Here is a 10954-nt window from a genome sequence, read left to right as displayed (position 1 = left end):
TCGACGATGAAGAAAGAAAGTGAATAATAATTGTTGTGTGAGAAGAAAAATGAACAATTAAAAAAAATTAATATTTTAATGAAATTTAGTGTGAAATAGATAATCTAATGTGAGATATTTCGAAAAGTGAGTATGTAAAATAAAAATAGTAAGTTTTTATATCATAGATGAATTTTTGAACGAGCTAATACGAATGTGTATAGTTATTTACCTTACATGTATAAAGGAAAAGCAAGGTTCATACTCCATACCCTTTATTCCCTTTATTTTACAGCATCAAAAGAATCAGTCTCTCAACTCCTACACCGACTATATCTATAGCTTAGATAACTTTGGACAAAAGGAACTACCCTAAACAACACTATATATAGTAAATCACAATATGGCAATTCTTGAAAATAAATATAAATAATAATTATTATGTTTATTCTTTTTTTTTCTTTCTCAGTAATCTATATTTATTTTTTCAATATACACTAGGTTCAACATTTTAATAATTCGTGTTTGTTACATTTATACATATAATTATCATTTTTATTCTCTCAACGTCCCGTTAGAATAAGTTTTCATCAAAGGAAAAGCCCTTCAAATTTTTTGCCAATATTTTTTTTTTAGATACGAATTTTAAAAATCTAACAGTTAAATTTTATATTTTTTATGTTCTTAACACACGTGTTAAATTTCTTTCAAATCTAGATGTTATTTTCTATTAGATTAATAAACTTATATTTTTATGCATAATTTTATACTACAAAAATTATGAAATTTAAACATTTGATTGATATTATAGCTATTGATTTTTGAGCTTCTTGAAAGTTTGCAAGTATGGAGGATGTATTAATAATATGTAATCTAACATTTAGATTTTAAAATTAACATTCAATAGAAAGAGGAATTTTCAACTATTGGATCTCAACATAAATGCTATTTGCATATGGTCACTGGATGCCACAATCGCAATTGCCTTCCTATCTTTCCAAGTAGCATCCACAGTCACTTTAATCTACCCCAATTTACACTTGCAGGCTCTAAACAAAGGTTAACTAGATTTTATCCCATTCGATTTACCTACACATTTAATCTTTCTTTGTTTACTTCGTTACTTGTAATAGTTATGTTTGACCTATTGAACTCATTAGTAAGGCTTGAAATACTAACGCCATTTTTTAAAACTCATAAGGGAATTTTATAAGTGACTGTTAAAGCTTAGGCACATTTCATCATCACTTGCATTTAAAGGTTGTTGAGATACTTTTTTTTTTTTTTTTTTTTTGTAATTTAGCACCCAAAAAAAAAAGTCTCAACAAAAAGCAAGTAGATTGATGAAACAGAACACTTTATATTGATGGGTGCCCTGTATTTATCCTTTACTACTGTATCATCTCATTATCACAGATTCATTCACATTCTGATGACATAAAAGATTATCCACTCATTAGTCCCTCATCTCAGCAAACCCAAAGTGCACCAAATAAAATATCACCTGCAGGTGATGCAATCCTTCACTCATAACTGAAATAACTGAACAACCATCCATAAGTCCCTCCTATAAAATCCTAATATTTTGGCCCTCTCTGTCTCTCAAACACCCAATATTTCTGAACTAAACAGTCTGTCTTCTATTTCCCAAACACTTTCTCCACCTCAAAAGCTTTTTGTAGAGATATCAATGGCTACCAAAGATCAAGAAATCCTTGATCTTGATGACCCAAAGATAAGCCAACTGATCATAGATCTTATGTCACTGCAGAAGGAAATAAATGACCATTGTACGAGGTTCGATGAGTTGCTGAAGCCTTTCGATCAAGAAGAAGATTCTGTCAAGGAGACTTTGAATGATATTGATATTGACCTTGCCAGAGTTTCAGAATTTCGTCTTTCCACAGAATCATTGGACCCAAAGATCAGCCAACAGATCATGCATCTTATGTCACTGCAGAAGGACATAAATGACCATAGTAAGAGGTTCAATGAGTTGCTGAAGCCTTTCGTTCAAGAAGAAGATGCTGTCAAAAAGACTTTGAATGATATCGATATTGACCTTGCCAGCGATTCAGAATTTTGTCTTTCCACAGAAACATTGAACCCAAAGATAAGCCAACTGATCATGGATCTTCAGTCACTGCAGAAGGACATAAATGACCATGGTAAAAGGTTCAATGAGTTGCTGAAGCCTTTCGTTCAAGATGAAGATGCTGTCAAGGAGACTTCGAATGAGTTTCCAAAGTTATCGAAGGATACCAGTGATATTGATCTTGGAGATGGAAGTTTCGACCCGGGCCCGAGCAGTGAAGACAGTGAAAAAACTAAAGAGGAGAATGAAGAATTAAAGAAAGATGACAATGTGAAAAGGCGGTTCCTTGCCAAGGGGGAGAAGGCCATTGGAAACTCGTCAGATGATGAAGGTGATGACAATTGTATTGAAGAATTAGAAAAAGATTTACGGGGAATGATAGCTGCAAGTATTAGCCAAATGGCCCAAACATTCAAGAAACGTAGAGATGATGGAAAGAAGAGTTTGATGGAGTGCATGGAAGAGTTTGGCATAGATAGTGAAGAATTCAGGAAAATGATTTTGATAAAGGCTGATGCTTTTGAAGTTGGGAAAAAACTGTCTCGACTGCTCGTTGATCTAGTGTTTATGATGTCAGGGAAAGAAAAATTTGAAGGAAAGATTGATGGGTTGAGATCTACACTCAAATGGGCCAGTACTGAAGTTGAGAATTCCACGGTGATAAACAAGATTTTCACTGTACTGGAACACGCCATAATATTGAATGAAGTAAGGAAAGAAAATTGGAATCAGGAGGATGATCTGTACCTTCTCCTTCATCAATTCTGCAACCTAGCTCTAGATTTGGAATCTATTATGAGTCATCCACAACTTCCCAAAGAACAATACTTAATATACATGGCTCTGTCAACATTTGAATATGGTCTCAAGCAATCTGAGAAGAAGCTGAACGATCTACAGAAGGATGTTAATAAATTTCAGGCAATTTTTTCATTCAAACTACATGAAATGGATGGTGCAATGGATTATATGATAGCCAAATCATGGAAGCTCGAGTGAAAGGTTTGAGGCTCAATTTCCCTGTTCTTATAGTATCAAGAGCTACGATGCAAAAGTTAGGAAGGAGCAAAGATTAATCATACGTTCATAGATTAGATATAAATTTCTGTTTTGTCGCCTTATTTGATACTGTGGGATTTGTTTAGATCTGTAGGTACTTGTACAAACCGTATGTTAGTTGTTTGGAGCAGAGATTTAAACCCCAAATTGTAGTTGGTAAAATGATTTGAATTGTAAACTTTTTGCCAAATAAACATGTTTTTGATAATCGTAGATAGTTGATGATGAATTTGAATTCTGGTTTGCTCCCTCTTCCCCTTATTACTGTGTGCTTTGCTCAAAAGTCCACAAATTAATTAAAAGATTAAGTAAACTTTTGTAAAAGGTTCTTGGATTCTTTTTAAGGCTGAACTTTAATGGGAATACTGTTTGTAAATTTGGGTCATTTTAAAGCATAACAACAAAAATGTCCCACCTATATCATTTCAAAAATGTGAAAGAAGAGAGAATTTGGCCAATATTCCATTGGTACAGTTCAAAAATTTATTGCAAATTGTATTGGAGTTTGACAGAGTATTTGATATGCATATTCAATCTTGACTGGAATTTGAATTTTTTTTCTTATGCTAAGTATTACTCACTATGGCATGTTACTAATCCCCCAAAATTAACTTTTACGAAGCTCAATTCTGATATAAAGGAACCGGTGTGCATGACCCAAAGTATCAAAGTAGTGTCAGACTCTGAATTCTTGGTACAGCTTAACCAATGTTGAAACTACGCATTGAAAAGCAGCATTTTGCATGGAAAATACAGTAAAACCTTTTCATCTTCTTTGTAATGAATTCTAAGGAGCAGCACTGTACCAAACCTTGTTCTAAATTTAGCCTTTCTCAAAACACATTCCTCAAATGTGCACCACTCACCCACACAACTGCAGCTTGTTGCCATTATAAGCCATTACTTCATCATGCATAATAGTGGAGAGTTTCAGTTTAAATAATTTCTTGCTTTACTTGTCTATAATATTGACATTGGGAATTGAGGGTGAGACTGCAGTACCATGTAGTTTAAATGGCCCAAATTCCGGAGGAAAGACATGGTTATGTACCACTCATACATAAAGGATAAGCAAGGACCATACTGCATGCCCTTTTTTCCAGCCTATCTTGGATCACCAAAAGTCTTAACTCCTACACCAGCTTATATTTATAGGTCAAGACTTCATCATAGAGAGCCATAATCCTCTTAGCCTTCGAACCAACAAGTAGTGGCCCATATGGCCATATCCCTTGCGCCTTTGTTCTTGACTTATCACTAGGAGAAGATACAGCCCAATCAGGAATGACCAAATCTGCCGCAACTGTAACAAAACTCAAAGTCTTCCGAACTTTTAAACTGAATCCACTATTTGGTGTATGGATTTTTTTTAATGTTTGATCGCTTCTAATTGATAATGTCAAATGCAATTGTTTGACCTCCAAAAAGACGACTGGTGATAGTTACCACTGTATGTAAAGAACACAGTTGAAATCGTGTTCTCACCATTTAAAAATTATAACTAAAATCGTGTTTGCAAAAACACGATTTCACAATTGCAATCTATACGGTTGTATGTAACATAGTGTGTGCAATGATAATTTTCCTCTAAAACCTTTGTTTTGGGCTTTTGTCTCACCAATGTGCATTCTCCTTTACGGTTGTATTTAACGAGGTTGAATTTATAAAAATCATAGCATTTAATGAAAAATCATGCAAAAGAGGAAAGGTGGTGGGCTATCATTGGGTTCAAGTGTCAATTCGCACTTGGACTAGACATTATTGATCTCCTTCTGTTTCGGTCCTTTCTTGCTCCCTACTCACTTTGACTCCAAACTGAACCACCCACCCCTCTAAAATCTTCTCCCTCACTATAAAAAGGGGTGGAATGCTCATCCAATGGACCCAACTCCTCTAGAACTCTAGAGAAGGTAATAAAGAGGAGCTTCTTTGATGCTTTGGTCTTTTTGGTCTCCAAACACTAGAAGGTGAAGACCGGTCCTCCTCCAAACACTTGGGTTTATAGCTTATTACTTGATACCTCACTCCTTCAAAGATCTAAAGGATTACCTTGGTTCTCTTTTAAGGTTTTAGAGGAAGCAACAAAGAAAGGTACCATTGTGGTTTGGCCTTCTTGTCAGGCCACATTGGGACAATTTGTTGTCTCACTCCTCCACAACCTCTAAAAAGAATCTCCTCCCTCCCTTAGAGTTCTTTGCATGTCTTTATAACGTGTCTCTTTCGGTAATATGTCAGAATCTAGGATCTATGTGTGTTTATATTTTAAATGTGCTTTGAATGTCTATGCTTATGCTCTTTTGAATGTCTATGCTTATGCTCTTAACAAGTTTATTCATTAATGTATGTTAGATCTTAGAATGTCATTAGATTCAAAATTAAGCATGTTTTTAGCCTTATAACATAGCACACAATAAGCACTATGCTTTTACTTTCCAATATGTTCAAATGCAATCAAATGCCAAAATTAAGGTTTTTCTACCATGCACACACCAGCACTTATTTTAATCTTGAATAGTATGCTCTTGGATGTCTATAACATGTTGTTGACTCGGATGATGTAACATGATCATTGATCACTATAGTGTAGAAGATTGATTTCATGGTAACTTAGCCTTATCTCAGCCCACCTAGACCTAGTAACTTAGCCTCCAAACTTAGATAAAAAGATTAATAGATCAATGTTTTTCCATATTGTTTATGTGAGGGAAAAATAAATTATATATATATATATATATATTTGGGCCTTGGGCCTGATTTGGTGGTGTAAGTCTGTTCAAGTAAAGCATTCGAGGCCCACAGGCCAGTTCATTTTACAAGGGGAGAAGGAGTATCTCTTCGGATGGGCCCCATAAAAGCCACGAGACGTACTAAAGGATTTAAAGACAGAATTCTAGAAGATCTATTGGGTAAATGCGTGATCTAAGCAGTCGTTAGAAGGAAGAATGTGCGAGGAATATTAGAGGAAAAAAGCTGCTACCACCGCATTAAAGGTCCTGCATCTACCTCCCTGGCCGCATTAATGGAGAAATGACATCTGAACAGTAATGTTCAGCCTTCCAGCTATTATTTGAAGACTTCAAGAAGGTGGTGGATTGGACAAATATCTATTTGGAAAATCTGTGCTACACATGGAAGAAAAAGGGAAGAAGAAGATGGATATAAGAGGACAGGAGAGGTATGAAGAGAAAGAAGAGAAAAGACTTGAACACCAATTGCAATCTTTTGCTTAAAGAAAGAGAGGCAATACAAGTAATCCTCGGCTTATGTCCGAGGAGAGTTTTTTTACCATATTCATCTATTATTTGCATAGATCGCGGCATTCTAGCCTGTTTATTAACACTCCAATATCCCTAACCTAGATTTCAAACTTATACTCTACAAATTTCATTGTATAAGACTCTATGGGCCTAGGTCCATCTAGTGATTAGACCGAGTACAAATTGTGCACTTACAGTTTAGATATTTGGTTGACCCAATCAAATTAACCAATTACCCAAGTTTATTAACATCACTATCAAATAACATGGAGGTTTATAATGTTTCTTTACATAATAAGGTGCCTATTAATTTAGGATGAATAAATAAAATCCAAAAACCTGTTCATTGATGACTCAAAATAATAAATAAAAAATGTTAAATTATAAAATTGCACTCTTTAATTTTGTCCAAAATAAAATTAAATCTATAACTTCTTATTTATTTATTACTGTTTTATGGCTATTAGTTTTATTAAATGTAATCCTCCTATCTAATTTTGTCCAAAAACAAGATTGGTTTCTCATCTAAGCAAACCCAAAGTGCGCCAAATAAAATATCACCAGCACGTGATGGAATCTTTCACTCATGACTGATAATTACTGAAACAAATCCTAATACTTTGTCCCTCTCTGTCTCTGTCTCTCAAAGTCTCGAGTTATCTGCACTGATCAGTCCGTCCTTTATTTCCCAAACACTTTCTCCCTCTCAAAGGCTTTTGTAGAGATATATCAATGGCTAACAAAGATCAAGAAATCCTTGATCTTGACCCTGCTAGAGTTTCAGAATTGTGTCTTTCCACAGAAACATTGGACATCAAAGACTATAGTAAGAGGTTCAATGAGACGCTGAAGCTTTTCCTTCAAGAAGAAGATGATGTGAAGTATATCAGTGACATCAATCTTGGAGACTATGAAAATTTCAACCCAGGACCGAGCAGTGATGACAGAAAAGAAACTGAAGAATTAAAGAAAGATGAAGATGTGAGAAAGCGGTTCTTAGGGAAGCTGACAGAGGCCTTTGGAAACTCATCTGATGATGAAGATGATGAATATACAGCTAATACTGAAGACATTTCCACCAATGTTGAAAGATTGGAACTAGATTTACGGGGAATGATAGCTGCAAGTATTGGTGAAGCATTCAAAAAGGACGAAGCTGGTGAGGATTTTAAACAAAAGATGCAAACACTGATGCGTGAATGTAAAGAAAGATTCAAGAATGATAGAGATAATGGAAAGAAGAGTTTGATGGAGTACATAGAAGAGTGTGACATCGAAGTATCTGATAAAGAATTCAAGGTTCTGAGTGTGATAAAGGCTCATGCTTTTAGAGTTGGGATTAATCTGTCTTGACTGCTTGTTGATTTAGTGTTTATGATGTCAGGGAAAGAAGAATTTGAAGCAGAGATTGAAAGGTTCAACTCTGCACTTGAATGGATCTGTACTGAAGATGCGAATTCCATTGTGATTAAGAACATTGTCATTCTGCTGGACCAGGCCAAAATGAATGTACCAATTAAAGGAAAGTGGGCTGGTTTGGAGCAAACAGAAATAGATGAAAGCGATCAGAAGGAAAGCTCAAACAAAAGAAGCCAAATTGATGACCTATTTGATCAACTCCTCAAGAAAGTTCTGCATCTGCTCCTTGATCAATTCCTAGAGCTAGCTCTGCATTTGGAATGTATTATGAGTCATCCACATCTTCCCAAAGAACTAAATGTTGCTCAGTCAGCCCTTGAATGTGGTCTCAAGCAATCTAAGAAGAAGCTGAATGATATATGGAAGGATATTAATAAATTGAAGGTAATTTCTTCATTCAAACTAGAGCATACAGATGTGAAGGAAACTCGGGATGTAATGGAGTATATGATAGTTGAATTATGGAATTAATCAGAATCTTCGTACAAGCTCGAGTTAAAGGTTTGAGGCTCAATTTCTTTGCAGTTGTAGTGTCCAAAGCTCTCATGCAAAGGTTAGGAAGGTGAAAAGGTTAAACTTAGACTCATTGATTAGATTTAAACTTCTGTTTTGTTGCCTGATTTGATATTGTGTGATTTGGTTAGTTCTGTTGGTACTAGCACAAACTGCTTGTTAGTTGTTTGGGGCAGAGATTTGAACTCCAAATTGTAGTTGGTAAAAATGAATTGAATTGTAAACTTTTGCCAAATAAACATGTATTTGATAATGGCAGACAGTTGATGATGAAATTGAATTCTGGTTTGCTCCCCCTTTATAATAATGTGTATTTTGCTTTAAAGTCCACAACTTAGTTGAAAGATTAAGTGAACTTTTGTAAAAGGTTCTTGGATTATTTTTTAGGACTGAGCTTAATGGGAAGATTGTGCCTAAATTTGGGTCATCTTAAAGCTTATCAACAAATGTATGCCACCTATATCATTTTCAAAAATGTAAAAGAAGAAGAGAATTTGGCTAATATTCTGTTATTTCAATTGAAAAAATTATTGTGAAATATCTTGGGAGTTTGACAGAATATTTTACATGCATAGTCAATCTTGGAAAAAACTAGAATTCGAATTTTCTTCTCTTATGCTAAGTGGAACTCACTATGAAACTATGTGCATGGCCCCAAAGTATCAAAATTGTGTCAGATTGAATTCTTGGTACAACTTGACCAAATGGTGTAGAAGGAAAAATTTATGCCCCACGGTGAAACTACCCATTGAAAAGTAGCACTTCACTTGGGCAATACAGTAAAACCTTTCATCCAAATTCTTTGCAAGGAGCGGTATTGTACCAAACCATGTTCTTCATTTAGCTTTTATCAAAATACAATATTCATCAAATGTACACAAAAAATGAGAGATATTACTAGCTTAAAGATGAATCATTACACTAATCACATTTATACACCTCTCTTTTCTTATATAACAAACTCTGATTATATAAATATATTTTATATCTAAAATTTGATTCTATAACTAACAATAATATCTTATAATCCTCTAATAGACCTGCAGTATTAACGGTTAGGACCAAAATGTCACCGTTCTATCTTTGTCTAATCACTCTAATTTTCTTTAATGTCTTTAACTATACGGCATCGTTTATGTAAGTGACTTCACGTGCGTGTGGCTGCTGAACAGTAAAAATGGCACGTGACGTTTTTAGTGACCAACCCTAAGTTGAAAAAAATTTGAGTGTGAGAGTAGAATGGCAGGTAGTTTACGAAAGACCCAAATCCCAGAGGTAAGATGGATCTGGGTTTGCTAGTGGAGGTGTTCTTATTAGAACCTGTCAAGGAAGATGGGTGAAAAGATTCAGTAGATTTATTGGTTGGGCTAATAGCTTAGCAGCTGAGCTATGGGCAGTACGGGATGGTCTCCGCCTATGCATTCTACTCCAAATTCAATTTGTTGAAATTATAAATTGATGCCAGCTATGTTGTTATCTTGCTCACCAATAATAATTCCTTAAATGTTTTTTTTTTTTTTTTGGGTAAAAGATTCCTTAAATGTTGAATATGCACTTATGGTTGATGATTGCAAGACATAAATCTCCCAGTAGAATCCACTGCTTTAGAGAAGCCTACTTTTGTGTTGATTCTCTTGCAAAGATGGTTGTCCACTTACAACAAAACTTCCTTATTTTGGATACTCCGTCTGTGGAGTTGGCTTTACTTTTGACGTGTGTCTTATTGATCTGGAATATAACACAGTTTATACCAATACTAATACTACCTCTATTGGAGGCTATTTTTGTTGTTTATTATATATATATATATATATATATATATATATATATATATATATATATATTGTTTTATCTTCCTCAAATACATAAAGGATATATCGTAGGTCATGCACTTGTTTCCCACTATTTTAGGAATTCAGTCAATTTCGTTGTCCAATGTAAAAAATTTTACATGTAAAAATTTACCTGAAAAATATTTTCGCAAAATATTTTTAGGTTTTTGTTGTGACATGCAATTTTTTTTCAAGTGCAAACCACTAAAATTGGTTGCTCAACCACCGAAGTTGCAGATGAGCAGATGACTAGACCACCTACATTAGTCACCAGAACAGTAGCTTACATGTTTTTATAAGATGATTTACCAATTTTTTAAAAATCAAAGGTTTCACTACAATTTACAAAGAAATTTATGAGTAATACAATTTACAAATGATTTTATGATTAACAGAAAAAAATTTTAGATTTTATCAAATTTTACAATAAAATGAACAAATGTTTCCTTAAAACATTTTAGTTACACGAAACAACGATAGAGTCAATTATATTTAAGTCCTAAAGGTTGTTGAGGCTTTAGAGTACTACACTACAAGCCTACTGGGTCTCCAGTGTAGGAACTATTTTTAAAGGGAAAAGTTAATGGGTGTTCTAAGTGCATTAGTTTAGCAACTATTTTTAGAAACTTTTGGGGAAAAATAAAAAAGTAACTAATATTTTTACCTCTTTTTATATTTCCGATGAAAGTGATGTCAAAATTTTGCTAAAATGGTTTATTAACAATTTTCATGAGGAAACTTATTAATAGAAAATTTCTTTAAAAATTTTATTTATTATCTTTCAAGTTACACAATTTGAA

The sequence above is a fragment of the Castanea sativa genome, chromosome 5 (genome assembly GCF_040712315.1).
Source record: "Castanea sativa cultivar Marrone di Chiusa Pesio chromosome 5, ASM4071231v1".
Classification (NCBI taxonomy): domain Eukaryota; kingdom Viridiplantae; phylum Streptophyta; class Magnoliopsida; order Fagales; family Fagaceae; genus Castanea; species Castanea sativa.
The sequence above is the reverse complement of the archived record's forward strand: the minus strand, read 5'-3'. Positions refer to the sequence as shown.